This window comes from Arachis hypogaea, chromosome 5 (genome assembly GCF_003086295.3).
Source record: "Arachis hypogaea cultivar Tifrunner chromosome 5, arahy.Tifrunner.gnm2.J5K5, whole genome shotgun sequence".
NCBI classification, from domain to species: domain Eukaryota; kingdom Viridiplantae; phylum Streptophyta; class Magnoliopsida; order Fabales; family Fabaceae; genus Arachis; species Arachis hypogaea.
Window position 1 is genome coordinate 73,909,590 of NC_092040.1, and position 21,546 is coordinate 73,931,135.

Genomic DNA, 21,546 nt, shown 5'->3' on the forward strand with positions numbered 1-21,546 from the left:
TTTAACTCCCATTCTTGTGCCAGTTCCGGCGTTTAACGCCGGGCAGTTTTGAGCTGATTTGGAACGCCAGTTTGGGGCATCAAATCTCGGGCAAAGTATGGACTATTATATATTGCTGGAAAGCCCAAGATGTCTACTTTCCAACGCAGTTGAGAGCGTGTCAATTGGGTTTTGTAGTTCCAGAAAATCCACTTCGATTGCAGGGAGGTCAGAATCCAACAACATCTGCGGTCCTTTTCAGCCTCTGAATCAGATTTTTGCTCAGGTCCCTCAATTTCAGCCAGAAAATACCTGAAATCACAGAAAAACACACAAACTCATAGTAAAGTCCAGAAAAGTGAATTTTAACTAAAAACTAATAAAAATATACTAAAAACTAACTAAAATATACTAAAAAAATACTAAAAACAATGCCAAAAAGCGTATAAATTATCCGCTCATCACAACACCAAACTTAAATTTTTGCTTGTCCCCAAGCAACTGAAAATCAAATAAGATAAAAAGAAGAGAATATGCAATGAACTCCAAAAACATCTATGAAGATCAGTATTAATTAGATGAGCGGGGCTTTAGCTTTTTGCCTCTGAATAGTTTTGGCATCTCACTCTATCCTTTGAAATTCAGAATGATTGGCTTCTATAGGAACTCAGAATCCAGATAGTGTTATTGATTCTCCTAGTTAAGTATGATGATTCTTGAACACAGCTACTTTATGAGTCTTGGCCGTGGCCCAAATCACTCTGTCTTCCAGTAAATGTGAATTTAGCATAAAAACTAATGAAAACATCCCTAAAAGTAACTAGATCATACAAAAAACTACCTAAAAATAATGCCAAAAAGCGTATAAATTATCCGCTCATCACAACACCAAACTTAAATTGTTGCTTGTCCCCAAGCAACTGAAAATCAATTAGGATAAAAAGAAGAGAATATACTATAAATCCAAAAATATCAATGAATATTAATTCTAATTAGATGAGCGGGACTTGTAGCTTTTTGCTTCTAAACAGTTTTGGCATCTCACTTTTTCCTTTGAAGTTTAGAATGATTGGCTTCTCTAGGAACCTAGAATTTCGGATAGTGTTATTGATTTTCCTAGTTAAGTATGTTGATTCTTGAACACAGCTACTTTTATGAGTCTTGGTCGTGGCCCTAAGCACTTTGTTTTCCAGTATTACCGCCGGATACACAGATGCCACAGACACATGACTGGGTGAACCTTTTCAGATTGTGACTCAGCTTTGCTAGAGTCCTCAGTTAGAGGTGTCCAGAGCTCTTAAGCACACTCTTTTTGCTTTGGATCACGACTTTAACCACTCAATCTCAAGCTTTTCACTTGGGCCTTCATGACACAAGCGCATGGTTAGGGACAACTTGATTTAGCCGCTTAGGCCTAGATTTTATTTCCTTGGGTCCTCCTATCCATTGATGCTCAAAGCCTTGGATCCTTTTTACCCTTGCCTTTTGGTTTTAAGGGCTGTTGGCTTTTTCTGCTTACTTTTTCTTTTTCTTTCTATTTTTTTTGCCATTTTATTTCCCTTTTTTTCGCAAGCTTTTGCTATTCACTGCTTTTTCTTGCTTAAAGAATCAATTTTATGATTTTTCAGATCATCAATAACATTTATCTTTGTTCATCATTCTTTCAAGAGCCAACAACTTTAACATTCATAAACAACAAGATCAAACATATGCACCGTGGTAGACGAAATTGTGATTGCCCTATTTGTATTTGCATGAGATTTATTTAATGGCTCTTTGGCATACGTGATCACAACTACGTTCAACTTAACCAGCAAGTGTACTGGGTCATCCAAGTAATACCTTACGTGAGTAAGGGTCAATCCCACAGAGATTGTTGGTATGAAGCAAGCTATGGTCACCTTGTAAATCTCAGTTAGGCAGATTAAATGATTATGGATTTCGAAAATTAATAATAAAAAGAAAATAAATAGGATAGAAATACTTATGTAAATCAATAGTGAGAATTTCAGATAGGCGTATGGAGATGCTGTGCTCCTTTCGAATCTCCAATCCTTCCTACTCCTTTCCATGGCAAGCTGTATGTAAGGCATCACCGTCGTCAATGGCTACTTTTAATCCTCTCGGGAAAATGGTCCTATGCGCTGTCACTGCATGGCTAATCGTCTGGAGGCATCACCCTTGACAATGGCTACATCCCATCCTCTCAGTGAAAATGGTCCAAATGCTCTATCACAGCACGGCTAATCATCTGTCGGTTCTCAATCAGGTTGGAATAAAATCCATTGATTCTTTTGCGTCTGTCACTAACGCCCAGCCTTCAGGAGTTTGAAGCTCATCACAATCATTCAATACCAGAATCTTACTCGAAATACCACAGACAAGGTTAGACTTTCCAGATTCCTGGAATCCTACTTGGAATACCAAAGACAAGGTTAGACTTTCCGGATTCCGATGAATGCCGCCATCTATCTAGCTTATACCACGAAGATTCTGTTGGGGAATCTAAGAGATATGCGCCCGGCCTAAGGTAGAACGGAAGTGGTTGTCAGTCACGCGCGTTCATAGGTGAGAATGATGATGAGTGTCACGGATCATCACATTCATCAAGTTGAAGTGCAACGTATATCCTGGAATAAAAATAAAAGAGAATTGAATAGAAGATAATAATAATTGTATTGAAACTTGAGGTACAGCAGAGCTCCACACCCTTAATCTATGGTGTGTAGAAACTCCACCGTTGAAAATACAAAAGTGAAAGGTTCAGGCATGGCCGAATGGCCAGCCCCCATGAAGGTGATCAAAAGACCGAATGGTCAAAAGACGTCTAATACAATAGTAAATTATCCTATTTATACTAGACTAGCTACTAGGGTTTACATGAGTAAGTAATTGATGCATAAATTCACTTCCGGGGCTCACTTGGTGTAAATTTGGGCTGAACTTGATCTATCCACGAGCTGAGGCTATTATTGGAGTTGAATGCCAAGTTATGACGTGTTTTGGGTGTTCAACTCCGGGTCGTGACGTGTTTCTGGCGTTTAACTCCAGACAGCAGCATGTACTTGGCGTTGAGCGCCACTTTACGTCGACAATTCCCAAATAAAGTATGGACTATTATATATTGCTGGAAAGCTCTGGATGTCTACTTTCCAACTCCATTGATAGCGCGCCATTTGGAGTTCTGTAGCTCCAGAAAATCCATTTCGAGTACAGGGAGGTCAGATTCCAACAACATCAGTAGTCCTTTTGTCAGCCTTTTTCAGAGTTTTGCTCAAGTCCCTCAATTTCAGCCAGAAATTACCTGAAATCACAGAAAAACACACAAACTCATAGTAAAGTCCAGAAATGTGAATTTAACATAAAACTAATGAAAACATCCCTAAAAGTAGCTTGAACTTACTAAAAACTGCCTAAAAACAATGCCAAAAAGCGTATAAATTATCCGCTCATCACAACACCAAACTTAAATTGTTGCTTGTCCCTAAGCAACTGAAAATCAAATAGGATAAAAAGAAGAGAATATACTATAAATTCCAAAATATCAATGAATATTAATTCTAATTAGATGAGCGGGACTTGTAGCTTTTTATTTCTGAACAGTTTTGGCATCTCACTTTTTCCTTTGAAGTTTAGATTGATTGGCTTCTCTAGGAACTTAGAATTTCGGATAGTGTTATTGACTTTCCTAGTTAAGTATGTTGATTCTTGAACACAGCTACTTATGAGTCTTGGCTGTGGCCCTAAGCATTTTGTTTTCCAGTATTACCACCGGATACATAAATGCCACAGACACATGACTGGGTGAACCTTTTCAGATTGTGACTCAGCTTTGCTAGAGTCCCCAGTTAGAGGTGTCTAGAGCTCTTAAGCAGACTCTTTTTGCTTTGGATCACGACTTTAACCACTCAGTCTCAAGCTTTTCACTTAGACCTGCATGACACAAGCACATGATTAGGGACAGCTTGATTTAGCCGCTTAGGCCTGGATTTTATTTCCTTGGGCCCTCCTATCCATTGATGCTCAAAGCCTTGGATCCTTTTTTTACCCTTGCCTTTTGGTTTTAAGGGCTATTGGCTTTTTCTGCTTGCTTTTTCTTTTTCTATTATTTTTTTTCGCCAATTATTTTTTTTCGCAAGCTTTTTGCTTTTTCATTGCTTTTTCTTGCTTCAAGAATCAATTTCATGATTTTTCAGATCAACAATAACATTTCTCTTTGTTCATCATTCTTTCAAGAGCCAACAGTTTTAACATTCATAAACAACAAGATCAAAAATATGCACTGTTCAAGCATTCATTCAGAAAACAAAAAGTATTGTCACCACATCAATATAATTAAACTAAATTCAAGGATAAATTCGAAATTCATGTACTTCTTGTTCTTTTGAATTAAAACATTTTTCATTTAAGAGAGGTGAAGGATTAATGGAATTTATTCATAGCTTTAAGACCTAGTTACTAACTACTAATGATCATGAAGTAGAGACACAAAACATAGATAAACACAACATAAAAACCGAAAAGCAGAAAGAAATAAGAACAAGGAATGAATCCACCTTAGTGGTGTCATCTTCTTGAAGGTCCAACAATGTCCTTAAGCTCTTCTATGTCCCTTCCTTGCCTTTGTTGCTCCTCCCTCATTGCTCTTTGATCTTCTCTTATTTCATGGAGAATGATGGAGTGCTCATGATGTTCCACCCTTAATTGTTCTACATTGTGGCTCAAATCTTCTAAGGAAGTGTTGAATTGTTCCCAATAGTTGTTGGGAGGAAAGTGCATCCCTTGAGGCATCTCAGGAATTTCTTGATGATGAGCTTCCTCATGCATCTCTTGAGATCCGTGGAGGGTCTATCTTGCTTGCTCCATCCTCTTCTTGGTGATGGGCTTATCCTCTTCAATGGGGATGCCTCCTTCTATGATAACTCCAGCTGAGTAACATAGATGGCAAATAAGGTGAGGAAAAGCTAGCCTTGCCATGGTAGAGGGCTTTTCGGCTATTTTGTAGAATTCATTGGAGATGACTTCATGAACTTCTTCTTCCTCTCCAATCATGATGCTATGAATCATGATGGCCCGATCCACAGTAACTTCAGATCGGTTGCTAGTGGGAATGATGGAGCGTTGAATGAACTCCAGCCATCCTCTAGCCACAGGCTTGAGGTCCAGTCTTCTAAGTTGAACTGGCTTGCCTTTGGAGTCTCTTTTCCATTGAGCTCCTTCCACACATATGTCCATTAGGACTTGGTCCAACCTTTGATTAAAGTTGACCCTTCTAGTGTAGGGGCGTTCATCTCCTTGCATCATGGGCAAGTGAAACGCCAACCTCACATTTTCCGGAGTAAAATCTAAGTATTTCCCCCGAACCATTGTGAGATAATTCTTTGGATTCAGGTTCATACTTTGATCATGGTTCCTAGTGATCCATGCATTGGCATAGAACTCTTGAACCATTAAAATTCTGACTTGTTGCATGGGGTTGGTTAAGACTTCCCAACCTCTTCTTCGGATCTCATGTCGGATCTCCGGATAGTCATTTTTCTTGAGCTTGAAAAGGACCTCAGGGATCACCTTCTTCTTTGCCACAACATCATAGAAGTGGTCTTGATGGCTTTTGGAGATGAATCTTTCCATCTCCCATGACTCGGAGGTGGAATCTTTTGTCTTCCCTTTTCCTTTTCTAGAGGATTCTCCGGCCTTAGGTGCCATTGATGGTAATGGAAAAAACAAAAAGCTTATGCTTTTACCACACCAAACTTAAAATATTGCTCGCCCTCGAGCAAGAGAAGAAAGAAGAGAAGAAGAAGAAGAAGAAAATATTGAGGAGAAGGTGGGGTGTGGGTTTCGGCCAAGGTATAGAAGAGGGGGTTGTGTTGTGTGAAAAGGAAGTGGAATGGAGGGGTTTATATAGGAAAATGGGAGAGGGTAGATTCGGCCATTTAGGATGGGTTTGGGTGGGAAAGTGTTTTTGAATTTTGAAGGTAGGTGGGGTTTTGGGGAAGAGTGGATGGATGTGAGTGGTGAAGGGGGTAATTGGGAAGAGAGATTGAAGTTAATGGGAAGTGTGACATGGGGAAGAGTGAAATAGGATTAGGAGGTAAGGTGGGAATATGTTAGGTGGGGATCCTGTGGGGTCCACAGATCCTGAGGTGATCCTGTGGGGCCCACAGATCCTGAGATGATCTTGTGGGGTCCACAGATCCTGAGGTGTCAAGGAATTACATCCTTGCACCAAATAGGCATGTAAAATGCCTTTGCATACCATTCTGGCATTTAAACGCCGAGGTGATGCACGTTCTGGGCGTTTAACGCCCATGTGAAGCATGTTCTGGGCGTTCAACGCCCATGTAAAGCATGTTTCTGGCGTTGAACGCCAGTTTCATGCTTGTTACTGGCGTTCAGCGCCAGCTTTCCTCAAGGCACATTCCTGGCGTTCAAATGCCAGAATGTTGCTTGTTTTTGGTGTTCAGCGCCAGATTCATGCTCTGTTCTAGCGTTGAACGCCAGTCAGATGCTCCTTACTGGCATTGAATGCCAGTCTATCCTTCCTCCAGGGTGCGAATTTTTTTTCTACTGTTTTTGATTCTGTTTTTAATTTTTATGATTTTTTTCGTGACTCCTCATGATCATGTACCTAATAAAACACAAAATAACAATAAAATAAAATAAAATAAAAACTAGATAAATAAAATTGGGTTGCCTCCCAACAAGCGCTTCTTTAATGTCAATAGGTTGACATTGTGCTCTCATGGAGCCACAAAGGTGATCAGGTCAATGTTGTATAGTCCCAACACCAAACTTAGAGTTTGGATATGGGTTCTTAACACCAAACTTAGTGTTTGGTTGTGGCCTCCCAACACCAAACTTAGAGTTTGACTGTGGGGGCTCTTCTTGACTCTGAACTGAGAGAAGCTCTTCATGCTTACTCTCCTTTATCACAGAGGGATGGCCATGTGCCTTAAACACAAGGTAGTCCCCATTCAATTGAAGGACTAATTCACCTCTGTTGACATCTATCACAGCTTCTGCTGTGGCTAGGAAAGGTCATCAAAGGATGATACACTCATCCTCTTCCTTCCTAGTGTCTAAGATTATGAAATCAGCAGGGATGTAAAGGCCTTCAACCTTTACTAACACGTCCTCTACTATTCCATAAGCTTGTCTCAATGACTTGTCTGCCAATTGTAATGAGAACAAGGCAGGTTGTACCTCAACGATTCCCAACTTCTCCATTACAGAGAGTGGCATAAGATTTATCCCTGACCCCAGATCACATAGAGCTTTTTTAATGGTAAATGTGCCTATGGTATAAGGTATTAAGAATTTGCCAGGATCTTGTTTCTTTTGAGGTAAAATTTGCTGAATCCAGGTATCTAGTTCACTAATGAGCAAGGGAGGTTCACTTTCCCAAGTCTCATTACCAAACAACTTGGCATTCAGCTTCATAATAGCTCCTAAATATTGAGCAACTTGCTCTCCAGTCACATCTTCATCCTCCTCAGAGGAAGAATATTCTTCAGAGCTCATGAATGGCAGAAGGAGATTTAATGGAATCTCTATGGTCTCTATATGAGCCTCAGATTCCTTTGGATCCTTAATAGGAAACTCCCTCTTGCTTGAGAGACGTCCCAGGAGGTTTTCCTCACTAGGCTTTTCGTCCTCCTCCTCCCTTGTGCATTCGGCCATATTGATCACATCAATGGCCTTGCACTCTCCTTTTGGATTCTCTTCTGTATTGCTTGGGAGAATACTGGGAGGAGTTTCAATGACTTTCTTACTCAGCTGGCCCACTTGTGCCTTCAGATTTCTGATGGAGGATCTTGTTTCACTCATGAAACTGAAAGTGGCTTTTGACAGATCAGAGACTAGATTTGCTAAATTAGAAGTATTTTGTTCAGAAGTCTCTGTCTGTTGCTGAAAAGATGATGGAAAAGGCTTGCTATTGCTCAGCCTATTGCGTCCACCATTGTTAAAGCCTTGTTGAGGTTTTTGTTGATCCTTCCATGAGAAATTTGGATGATTTCTCCATGATGAATTATAGGTGTTTCCATAAGGTTCACCCATGTAATTTACCTCTGCTATTGCATGGTTCTCAGGATCATAAGCTTCTTCAGAAGCTACCTCTTTAGTAATATTGGATGCATTTTGCCATCCATTCAGACTTTGAGAGATCATGTTGACTTGCTGAGTCAACACTTTGTTCTGAGCCAATATGGCATTCAGAGCATCAATCTCAAGAACTCCTTTCTTCTGAGGTGTCCCATTATTCACGGAATTCCTCTCAGATGTGTACATGAATTGGTTATTTGCAACCATGTCAATTAGTTCTTGAGCTTCTACAGGCGTTTTCTTTAGGTGAATGGATCCACCTGCAGAATGGTCCAATGACATTTTCGAAAATTCAGATAGACCATAATAGAATATATCTAATATGGTCCATTCTGAAAACATGTCAAATGGACACCTTTTGGTCAATTGCTTGTATCTTTCCCAAGCTTCATAGAGGGATTCACCATCTTTTTGTTTGAAGGTCTGAACATCCACTCTAAGCTTGCTCAGCTTTTGAGGAGGAAAGAATTTATCCAAGAAAGCCGTGACCAGCTTATCCCAAGAGTCCAGGCTATCCTTAGGTTGTGAGTCCAACCATATTCTAGCTCTGTCTCTTACAGCAAAAGGGAAAAGCATGAGCCTGTAGACTTTAGGATCTACTCCATTCGTCTTAACAGTCTCACAAATCTGCAAGAACTCAGTTAAAAATTGATAAGGATCTTCAGATGGAAATCCATAGAACTTGCAGTTTTGTTGCATTAAGGCAACTAGCTGAGGTTTCAGCTCAAAATTGTTTGCCCCAATGGCAGGAATGGAGATGCTTCTTCCATCAAATTTAGACGTGGGTTTGGTAAAGTCACCAAGCATCCTTCTTGCATTATCATTATTAGGTTCGGCTGCCATCTCCTTCTCTTGTTCAAAAATTTCTAAAAGGTTACTTCTGGATTGTTGTAATTTAGCTTCTCTTAGTTTCCTTTTTAGAGTCCTTTCAGGTTCGGGATCAATTTCAACAAGAGTGCTTTTGTCCTTGTTCCTACTCATATGAAAGAGAAGAAAACAAGAAAAGAAAGAGGAATCCTCTATGTCACAGTATAGAGATTCCTTTATGTTAGTAGAAGAGGGAAAAGTGAAGAATCCAAACACAAGGGATAGACTAGGTTCGGATTTTTAGATGAAGAGAGGTGAAGAGAAGTGTTAGTAAGTAAATAATTAAATAGAATAAGAGAGAAGAGATAGAAAATTCAAAAATAATTTAAAAAAAAAGTGTTAGTAATTTTCGAAAATTAGAGATAAGATAAGATTAAAATTAAAATTCAAAACAAAAGAATTTTTGAAAAAGAGATGATAATTTTCGAAAATTAGAGAGGAAAAAGTAGTTAGGTGGTTTCGAAAAAGATAAGAAACAAACAAAAAGTTAGTTGATTGAAAAAGATTTGAAATTTTAATTTTAAAAAGATAAGAAGATAAGAAGATAGAAAAGATATTTTAAAATCAAATTTTTTTTTTGAAAAAAGATAAAATTTTGAAAAAAAAGATAAGATAAAAAGATAAGATAGAAAGGTAAGATTTTTAAGAAAAAGATATTTTGAAAAAGATTTAATTTTTTTAAAATGACTTAACTAACAAGAAACTACAAGATAAGATTCTAGAATTTAAAGATTGAACCTTTCTTAACAAGAAAGTAACAAACTTCAAATTTTTGAACCAATCACATTAATTGTTAGCTAATTTTCGAAAATTTGATATAAAGATAAGAAAAAAGATTTTGAAATTATTTTGAAAAAGATTTTTGAAATTTTCGAAAAAATAGAAAAAAATGAAAAAGATATAATTTTTGAAAAAGATTTTGAAAAGATAAGATTTTTAAAATTGAAAATTTGACTTGACTTGTAAGAAACAACTAATTTTGAAAATTTTTGACTAAGTAAACTCAAATTTTTGAAATTTTGAGAGAAAAAAGGAAAAGATATTTTTTTATTTTTGAATTTTTAATGATGAGAGAGAAAAACAACAAAAATGACTCACAACATGAAAATTATGAATCAAAACTCATGATGCATGCAAGAACACTATGAATGTCAAGATGAACACCAAGAACACTTTGAAGATCATGATGAACATCAAGAACATAATTTTGAAAAATTTTTTATGCAATGAAAACATGCAAGACACCAAACTTAGAAATCTTTAATGCATGGACTCTAACAAATGAAAAATGCATATGAAAAACAACAAACAACACAAAACAAGAAATCATCAAGATCAAACAAGAGGATTTATCAAGAACAACTTGAAGATCATGAAGAACACTATGAATGCATAAATTTTCGAAAAAAATGCAAGAAAAATTTTTAAAAGCATGCAATTGACACCAAACTTAAAAATTGACTCAAGACTCAAACAAGAAACCCAAAATATTTTTTATTTTTATGATTTTATGATTTTTTTGTATTTTTATTATATTTTTCGAAAATAAAATTTGGAAAAACGAAAAATAAACAAAAAAATTTTTTGAAAGATTTTTGGAAAGAAAATTACCTGATCTGAGCAACAAGATGAACCGTCAGTTGTCCATACTCGAACAATCCCCGGCAACGGCGCCAAAAACTTGGTGGACGAAATTGTGATTGCCCTCTTTGTATTTGCATGAGATTTATTTAATGGCTCTTTGGCATATGTGATCATAACAACGTTCAACTTAACCAGCAAGTGTACTGGGTCATCCAAGTAATACCTTACATAAGTAAGGGTCGATCCCACAGAGATTGTTGGTATGAAGCAAGCTATGGTCACCTTGTAAATCTCAGTTAGGCAGATTAAATGATTATGGATTTCGAAAATTAATAATAAAAAGAAAATAAAATAGGATAGAAATACTTATGTAAATCAATAGTAGGAATTTCAGATAGGCGTATGGAGATGCTGTGCTCCTCTCGAATCTCTACTTTCTTATTACATTCATACAATCCTTCCTACTCCTTTCCATGGCAAGCTGTATGTAGGGCATCACCATCGTCAATGGCTACTTTTAATCCTCTCGGGAAAATGGTCCTATGCGCTGTCACTGCATGGCTAATCGTCTGGAGGCATCACCCTTGACAATGGCTACATCCCATCCTCTCAGTGAAAATGGTCCAAATGCTCTGTCACAGCACGGCTAATCATCTGTCAGTTCTCAATCTGGTTGGAATAGAATCCACTGATTCTTTTGCGTCTGTCACTAACGCCCAGCCTTCAGGAGTTTGAAGCTCATCACAGTCATTCAATACCGGAATCTTACTCGGAATACCACAGACAAGGTTAGACTTTCTAGATTCCTGGAATCCTACTCGGAATACCACAGACAAGGTTAGACTTTCCGGATTCCGATGAATGCCGCCATCTATCTAGCTTATACCACGAAGATTCTGTTGGGAATCTAAGAGATATGCGCCTGGCCTAAGGTAGAACGGAAGTGGTTGTCAGTCACGCGCGTTCATAGGTGAGAATGATGATGAGTGTCACGGATCATCACATTCATCAAGTTGAAGTGCAACGTATATCTTGGAATAAAAATAAAAGAGAATTGAACAGAAGATAATAATAATTGTATTGAAACTTGAGGTACAGCATAGCTCCACACCCTTAATCTATGGTGTGTAGAAACTCCACCATTGAAAATACATAAGTGAAAGGTTCAGGCATGGCCGAATGGCCAGCCCCCATGAAGGTGATCAAAAGACCGAATGGTCAAAAGACGTCTAATACAATAGTAAATTATCCTATTTATACTAGACTAGCTACTAGGGTTTACATGAGTAAGTAATTGATGCATAAATTCACTTCCGGGGCCCACTTGGTGTATGTTTGGGCTGAGCTTGATCTATCCATGAGCTGAGGCTTTTATTGGAGTTGAACGCCAAGTTATGACGTGTTTTGGGCGTTCAACTCCGGGTCGTGACGTATTTCTGGCGTTTAACTCCAGACAACACAATGTACTTGGCGTTGAGCGCCACTTTACGTCGTCAATTCCCGAATAAAGTATGGACTACTATATATTGCTGGAAAGTGATGCCAAGGCATCTTAGGCTAGTTTCACTAGCATTTTTTTGTTAGTTTTAGTTGTTTTATGCACTTTCTTGAGCTTAAAGTAACCAAGAATGGTTAAATGAACAACAAAGTAATGAATCATCCAAACAGTGTAATTTTGATGCAAATTCCATGAGTTTTTAGTTATATTACTTGAATGCTATGAATGGAAGAATTCTCATGAAATTTTGCAAGACTTTGATGCAATTGTGTGGATGATTTCAGGGAAGAAGAGGCTAGGCAAGGAAGCAACAAAATCAATAAAGGAAGCTTGAAGATCACATGTGGAGTTTAAGTTCCAGTTTAAGCTTAAACTGGAACTTAAACTACCAAGCCATATAATGCTGAAAGTGGCGTTTAACCTCCAGTTTAACCTTAAACTGGAAGTTAAACGCCAGAATAAGAAATGCACCAAAGCTGAAAGTGGCGTTTAACCTTCAGTTTAAGGTTAAACTGAAGGTTAAACGCCAGAATCATGAAAGCTGAGAAAAGAGGAAACTGGCGTTTAACCTCCAGTTTAACCTTAAACTGAAGGTTAAACGCCAGAATGAGAATGGCACCAAGGGAGTATTTCCACGTTTAACCTCCAGTTTGACCTCAAACTGGAGGTTAAACGTGTTCGAACCACATTAGGCACCAGGAAGCCATTTCCACGTTTAAGCTCCAGTTTGACCTCAAACTGGAGCTTAAACGTGTTCGACATTCACACTCCTGGGCTACCTTCTTCATTCCCACGTTTAAGCTCCAGTTTAAGGTTAAACTGGAGCTTAAACGTGTTCGGCGTTTTTGCTCCTCCAGGGTTGCCTTCTCATTTCCACGTTTAAGCTCCAGTTTAACCTTAAACTGGAGCTTAAACGTGTTCGACCAGGATTGCCTCCAGGGTTGCAATTTTCATTTCCACGTTTAAGCTTCAATTTAACCTTAAACTGAAGCTTAAACGTGTTCGATTAATTACTCTCCTGGGTTGCTTTCTTCCAATTCCACGTTTAAGTTTCAGTTTAACCTTAAACTGAAACTTAAACTTCAACTTAAATGCCACTCTTTGAAAGGGTTTCTGGGCCAAATATATTGAAGTTTAAGTTAGCATTGAGCACAAACATTAACTTAAACGTATTATGGTATGAAACCCAATTGAATATCATGGTTTATGGGATTGGGCCTGAAGAATTGATGAGTCTGGAACTTCAAATTGTTGAGTCTTGTATCATTACTTGTTTATCACTAAGTTTGCTCAATGAATGTTACAGAATTGGATCACAGCCTCATCAGGATTATGGACCATAAACCCAAAGCAAAAGGAAATCAAGGAAAGGCCTCAAAGCCCAAGAAACACAACAGAAGCTCAATTTAGAAAGTGTATAAATAGGATAGAATTGAAGTTAGTTAGGATTACTTTTTGACACTTTGGAATTTTCATACTTTTGTAATTGAATTCAGAGCTATGATTCACTAAACCCCTTTCATTGGGTTAGGGAGCTCTATTGTAATTCAATGAATCAATAATAGTTTTTATCTTCTTCTTCAATCTTTTCTCTTGAATTTTGTTAGAAAGCTTCTCGGTTTAATTCCATTGGGTAGTTGTCTTGGGAAAGAAACTACCCATAATTGGAATCCTTCGGAACCTTGGGAAAGGAATGGGGGATTCATGCTAGAGAAGCTTTCTCACAGTGAATTGGATTGGGTTTGGATGGATATTGTGACATGTAATCCTACCAAATTGTGGTTCATGAAACTGTGTGGTATAATCAGTGATCGAGCATCATCTCTTCTTATGAACATTTAAACCAAGGGATTGGGAATTTGTTTGTTTTTAGAGAGAATTGGTGAGCCAAGGGATTGGGATCCAATCATATAAGATTGCCAAGCAAAATTCAATGAATGCATTGGTTGAGGAAGAGATAAAAATATTTTGATTCGGAGATCTCAATATCTCCTAACACCCAATGAACTCCCATTTCTGATCTACACTTTCTCTTTACATTCTGCCATTTAATTTCATGCAAACACCCCCATCCCTTTTTAATTTCAGCACTTTAATTTCTAGCTCTTTAATTCATGCAATTTAATATTCCGCAATTCTCATCTAAATCTTGATTCCGCTCAACTAGAACAAACTTCTAATCCGAATTGCTCATTCAACCAATCCTTGTGGGATTCGACCTCACTCTATTGTGAGTTTTTACTTAACGATAACCGGTGCACTTGCCGGAAGGAATTTTGCCGATCGTGCAATTTCCTAAATCGTAGCTATCAAGTTTATGGCTAGATCAAGTTTATGGCGCCGTTGCCGGGGATTGGTTTTCGATTGACAATTCTCAAATTGGAAGTTAACTAGATTGAGCATTTTTTTTTCTTGTTTTGTTAATTCGGTTCAAGTTACTTGTTGAAATTTTAATTTCTGCACTTTGTTACTTGCTTTCTTTCTTTATGCCTTTAAATTCAAGCAACTAACTCACTGACCCACTAACTATTTGAATTAATTCCTCAACTGCTCTAACCATACTCTTCCATTAACCAAGAGTATTTCACTTGTTTGTTGCCTGTGCTGTGTTCTTGTATGACAGGTAGGAGAGGAGAGACAACAACTCTTCCATATACCGAACCAGAGAGGACCCTTCATAAACTTAGAAGGGAAGCAAGAGGGAAGAGAGTACTGGGAGAAGAAGAATCTGAAGGAGAGTCTGAGGATAATTTTGAGGAAGCTCTAGATCTCAACATGGATAGAGAAGTTCACAACCATGAGAGGGCTGATGGAAACAATGCCATTCCTGAGAGGATGGTTCTTGGTTCATACATAAACCCAACCTCTGGGAATTGTGGTAGCAGCATTCAGAAACCACCCATTCAGGCCAACAATTTTGAACTCAAACCACAGCTAATATCATTGGTGGAGGATCATTGTTCATTTGGTGGGAGTGCTAATGAAGATCCAAACCAACATCTCACAAAATTCCTGAGAATTTGCGACACTGTGAAGTCCAATAGAGTCCATGAAGATGCCTATAAACTGCTCTTGTTCCCATTTTCACTTAGGGACAAGGCAGCTAAGTGGCTGGAATCATTCCCAAGGGGGAGCCTAACAACCTGGGATGAGGTGGAAAGCAAGTTTCTGGCACGTTTCTACCCCCCACAAAAGGTCAATAGGCTTCGATCTGAGGTTCAGACTTTTAGACAACAAGAGGGTGAGACGCTCTACGAGGCATGGGAGAGGTTCAAGGATTTGACAAGGAAATGCCCACCAGACATGTTCCATGATTGGGTGCAATTGCATATTTTCTATGATGGACTTTCTTATGAATCAAGGAAGGCTGTAGACCATTCATCAGGAGGTTCATTGAACAGGAAAAAGACTGTGGAAGAAGCCATTGAAGTGATTGAGACAGTGGCTGAGAATGAGTACTACTATGCTTCAGAGAGGCACAACACTAAGGGAGTCATGGAGCTGAACCATGTTGATACAATTCTAGCCCAAAACAAGGTGTTTGCCAAGCAACTAGCAGAGCTCACAAGGAAATTAGACACAAAGCAAGTGGCTGCAATACACATACAAGATCAAGAGGAAGTAAGCACTGAAGGAGGTGATTGGGAAGAGGCCAACTATGTGGGAAACCAACAAAGGCAATCATATGATCCACATTCCAACACTTACAACCCAGGATGGAAAAACCACCCAAACTTTGGGTGGGGAAACCAGCAAAGCCAACCACAAAACCACAAACCTTACAACCCCAACCAACATAACAATTCCACATATCAAAACTCCAACCAAAGATCATACCAAGCCACACAAAACACTTACTCCCAACCACCATATCATGGCCAAAATAACCAATCTGACCAATCCAATCCGAACCAACAATTTCAAGATCAATTAAACAGGATAGAAGGAATGCTTGCAACCATGAGTCAAGACATAACCGATTTGAAAGCTTTTAAGGAAGAAGTAAATTCTAACTTGCAAAACCAAGGAGCTGCCATCCAAAAGCTAGAAAATCAAATTGTGTATTTGTCTAAGCAAACCCCTGGGCCAAGCGTTTCTCATGCTGCCAAGGCTATTGCAAGGGAAGAATGTAAAGCCATAACACTCAGAAGTGGAAAGAAGCTAAGGGATATCTCAAAGGAAACCACAGAGGATGAAGCAAAGGAAGATGTGGGAGACAAGGAACAGGGACAATCTTTTACACCATCTGCAACAAAAGAAAAAGAAAAAGAGGTCCTGAAGCCTTATACACCCAAAGTACCATATCCTTAGCGTTTGATGAAAAGTGAAAAGGATGGCCAATTCTCCAGATTCTTGGAGATTTTCAAGAAGCTTCAAATCAACATTCCGTTTGCTGAGGCAATAGAGCAAATGCCACTCTATGCAAAATTCTTAAAGGAATTAATGACCAAGAAGAGAAGCTGGAGAAATGAGGAAACTGTGTTGTTAACTGAAGAATGCAGTGCCATCATTCAGCACAAATTGCCTCAGAAATTGAAGGATCCAGGCAGTTTCCAAATCCCCTGCATCATAGGAGAGGTCATGGTGGAGAAGGCCTTATGTGACTTAGGGGCCAGTATCAATTTGATGTCTCTAACAATGATGAAAAGAATGAAGATTGAGGAAGCCAAACCAACAAGAATGGCCCTCCAATTGGCAGATCGAACTTTTAAGTTCCCTCATGGGATAGTTGAGGATTTGTTGGTGAAAGTGGGAGATTTTATATTTCCGGCCGATTTTGTGGTGTTAGATATGGAGGAAGAAGCCAAAGCTTCCATAATTCTGGGAAGACCCTTCCTGGCTACTGCTGGAGCCATCATAGATGTCCAAAAGGGTGAACTCACTCTTAGACTACATGATGAGAAATTGGTGTTTAACGTATTCAAGGCAATGAGCTATCCATCAGAATCACTAAAGGAATGCATGAGGGTGGATGTAGTGGACATTGCAATACAAGAAACCTTTGAGGAAACCACAAGGGAAGTGGCAGAGGAGGAGTTCACCAAGGATATTGAAGTTAGTGACATCAAGGCTGCTGAAACAACCATGCTAAGCATGCCAGAGAAAGTGAAAGAAGAAAAGGAAGCACCAAAACCTGAGCTCAAAGCATTGCCCCCTAATCTCAAGTATGCATACTTGGGTAGTGATGAGAGCCATCCTGTTATCATTAGCTCTGCCCTGAGCTAAGAACAGGAAGAAGAATTGATCAAGGTGCTACAAACTCATCAAGATGCCATTGGATGGACCCTAGCTGATTTGAAGGGGATAAGTTCATCCATATGCATGCATAAAATCTTGTTAGAAGAGGATGCTAGACCCTCCATTCAAGCTCAGAGAAGGTTGAATCCCGTCATGAAAGAAGTGGTACAAAAGGAGGTCATGAAGTTATGGCAGGCAGGGGTAATCTACCCCATTTCTGACAGCCCATGGGTTAGTCCCATCCATGTAGTTTCCAAGAAAGGTGGCATAACTGTGGTGCCAAATGAGAGAAACGAACTCATACCCACAAGAACTGTCACTGGGTGGAGGATGTGCATAGACTACAGGAAGCTCAATGAAGCCACCAGAAAAGATCATTTTCCACTCCCATTCATGGATCAGATGCTTGAAAGGCTTGCAGGACATGCTTATTATTGCTTTCTGGATGGATACTCAGGCTATAATCAGATAGTAGTTGATCCAAGAGATCAAGAGAAAACATCATTTGTTTGTCCATATGGAGTTTTTGCGTATAGACGCATGCCCTTTGGATTGTGCAATGCACCTGCAACTTTCCAAAGGTGCATGCTGTCCATCTTTTCGGACATGATCGAAAAGTTTATTGAAGTTTTCATGGATGATTTTTCTGTGTTTGGAAATTCTTTTCCTAGCTACCTACACCACCTTGCCTTGGTGCTTAAGAGATGCCAAGAGACCAACCTAGTATTAAACTGGGAAAAGTGTCATTTCATGGTCACAGAAGGAATAGTCCTTGGCCATAAAGTGTCTAATAGAGGCATTGAGGTGGACAAAGCTAAGGTGGAACTCATTGAAAAACTACCTCCACCAAGTAATGTCAAGGCAGTTAGGAGTTTTTTGGGACACGCTGGCTTTTACAGAAGGTTTATTAGAGACTTTTCTAAAATAGCCAAACCTTTGAGTAACTTGCTTGTCTCTGATACACCTTTTGTATTTGATAAAAATTGCATGCTAGCCTATGAACTTTTAAAGCAAAAACTTTCCTCTACACCTATCATTGCCCCACCTGATTGGAACTTACCTTTTGAACTGATGTGTGATGCATCAGACCTTGCTATTGGGGCAGTGTTAGGACAAAGGAAAGACAATTTGGTACATGTGATTTATTATGCCAGTAAGGTCTTGAATGATAACCAAAGGAATTAAACAACCACTGAAAAAGAACTCTTGGCAATAGTCTTTGCATTTGACAAATTTAGATCATATCTCATTGGGTCTAAAGTCATTGTCTTCACTGATCATTCAGCTTTAAAATACTTACTTGCTAAACAAGAATCCAAACCAAGACTTATTAGATGGGTTCTTTTGTTGCAGGAATTTGACATTGAAATCAAAGACAAGAAGGGTGTAGAGAACAAGGTAGCAGACCATTTATCAAGGATACCATGTGAAGAAGGAAGCACACAAAGCACACATATAAATGAGTGCTTTCCTGATGAACAACTCATGGTAATTCACAAAGCACCCTGGTTTGTAGACATAGCAAACTTCAAGGCCACTGGGAGTTTGCCGTTGGAATTTAACAAGCATCAAAGGAAGAAATTGGTAAATGATGCCAAATACTTCATCTGGGATGAACCATACTTGTTCAAAAAATGTTCGGATGGCATACTAAGAAGATGCATATCAGAGGAAGAAGGAAGGGAAGTCTTATGGGACTGCCATGGCTCCACTTATGGAGGACATTTTGCAAGAGAAAGAACAGCAGCTAAGGTGTTGCAGTGTGGTTTTTATTGGCCCACTATCTTCAAAGATGCAAAGGAACTAGTGAAGCACTGCCATGAATGCCAGAAAGCGGGGAACCTGCCAAGAAGAAATGAAATGCCACAACAATTCATTCTGGAACTTGAATTGTTTGATGTATGGGGGATAGATTTCATGGGACCCTTTCCCACCTCATACTCAAATAATTACATTCTTGTGGCAGTAGACTATGTCTCCAAATGGGTTGAAGCAATAGCAACTCCAACCAATGATAATAAGGTGGTCATGAACTTCCTCAGAAAACACATTTTTTGCCGTTTTGGGGTTCCAGGAGCAATCATCAGTGATGGAGGAAGCCACTTCTGCAACAAACCATTAGAGGCATTGCTTCTAAAATATGGAGTCAAACATAAGGTAGCCACACCATACCATCCACAGACAAGTGGGCAAGCCGAAATATCTAATAGGGAACTCAAAAGAATCTTGGAAAAGACTGTGGGAGCTTCAAGGAAGGACTGGTCGATTAAGCTAGATGATGCTCTTTGGGCATATAGGACAGCTTTCAAAACACCAATTGGAATGTCTCCTTACCAACTAGTATATGGAAAGGCTTGCCATTTGCCACTGGAGTTGGAGCACAAGGCATTCTGGGCCTTGAAACTCTTAAACTTGGACAGCAAAGCTGCTGGAGAAAGAAGGATGTTGCAAATTCAAGAGTTGGAAGAATTCAGAGCTGAAGCTTATAAGAATGCCAAAATTTACAAAGAAAGAGCAAAGAAGAAGCATGACAGCAACATAGCCCCAAGGAAATTTGAAGAGGGACAAAAAGTATTGCTCTACAATTCTAGGCTGAAGCTATTTCCAGGGAAGCTAAAATCAAGGTGGTCTGGACCATTCCTTGTCACCAAGGTCTCCCAATATAGACAAGTAGAAATCATGGAAGAAAAGTCACAAAGAACCTTCACTGTGAATGGTCAAAGACTCAAACATTACTTGGGAGATGTAGAGGAGAAGGACAAGGTTAAATATCACCTCAACTGAGGAAACTGACCATCAAGCTAATGACATTAAAAGAGCGCTTGTTGGGAGGCAACCCAACCTGAGGTAACACTCTTTTGCTATTTCTTTTATTTGTTTCAATAAAAAGGTGAAGTAGTTTCTGTGCATTGCAAAGAATTAAGTTTGGTGTTTCACACCAAACAATGAATTCGTGGATCAATAATTCAAAGGGGAATGTGTAACTCTAAGTTTGGTGTTCCACCATAAAGATCAACTGAACACAACAACCTTTGAATTATATGAAAGGAATAACCATTCTAAGCAATCACAGAAATGCTTAAAATCCTTAGCAGCAACTTCATTCCAAGGAGAATTCAAGGATTCAAAGAGCAGAGGAGTAAGTAGGAGATTAAGTTTGGTGTTCACATACCAACTTAAGACTCAGACACTTGCCCATACATAGTTGAGCTAACCACTCAAGTGCTTGAGAAGCAAGCAACTTCATCACTCTTTGCAGGAAAGGAAACAAGGATCTTAGAAAGAACATGAAGCAACAACTAGGAGAAGAAGGAGAAATCAAATTGTTTCCTGGCAACAAGGAGAAAACAAGAAATTTCACAAGGTGGTGTTGTTCCTTGACCATTCTTTAAAAGGCAAACAAAAGCATGCTTGTTCTGGTTTAAACTGTAATTGTTGAATCTTTCTGGAATGTGAAGTCATTTTGTAGGAGTGTTGGTTTACTGCTTTGAATAAAGTGAATACCTAGATGTTTGGATATAACTTCACCTTCTTAAACAAATGCTTGCCATGCTTGTTCTGTTTCAAAAAATAAAAGAAAAGTTTGAACAAAAGTAACTTGGCTCAATTAGTGACAAATCAAGTAGAATTAAGTGGTGGTATGCATGCTTGATTGTTTAGTCAGCTCACTGGAAATTGAGTGTAGAATTATCATTTTTGTGTAGAAGTTGAATAGTGTCTATGGATCTTGATGAATAAATGTCTTTGGCCATGAAAAAGAAAGAAAAAGAAGAAGAAAAAGCCACTGAAAAAGGGCAACCAAAAAAGTAAAAAAATTGAGAAAATAAGCTAGGCACCAATGGTTTGAACTTCTGAGACAAATGCCTGTGGTGTTTATGTATTAAGGATATGCTTGAATGAATAGGTTCTGAGGAGTGTTTCAACACTTGGTAACTTGGGTTAACTAACCCGGGATTATCAACCAAAAGTCCATTATCAAGAGCAACCTAAATACAAAACATTTAGTCACACAAAGAGGTGCTGGGCACCAATGTCTCAAGAAGAAATGTGAACTAAAATGCCTGTAGTGGATATGTGTAATGCAGTGATAAGAAAAAGAAAATGCCAAAGGCTTGTGCAACACATGACACTGAGCAAACAAGGAGCAAAGGAGCTCTAAGAAAAAGAAAAACAAAGAAAGGAAAATGTGCCAAAGACATAAGAATAACAAGAGGCCATAGCAGTGTTTGATGGATGCAATGAAAAAGTGATAATTCTACCTGATAAGAATGAAA

At 38.8% G+C, this 21,546-nt stretch overlaps 2 non-coding genes across 2 annotated transcripts; one reads left to right on the forward strand and one right to left on the reverse strand.

Moving 5' to 3' along the window:
• Positions 1 to 8,425: 8,425 nt before the first annotated feature.
• Positions 8,426 to 8,529, forward strand: LOC112804188 (small nucleolar RNA R71). Its single transcript, XR_003202808.1, has one exon. It is a non-coding gene; the product is annotated as a small nucleolar RNA R71 (small nucleolar RNA).
• A 6,706-nt stretch (positions 8,530 to 15,235) lies between these two features.
• On the reverse strand, positions 15,236 to 15,339 carry LOC112805090 (small nucleolar RNA R71). Its single transcript, XR_003203701.1, has one exon. It is a non-coding gene; the product is annotated as a small nucleolar RNA R71 (small nucleolar RNA).
• Positions 15,340 to 21,546: the final 6,207 nt, after the last annotated feature.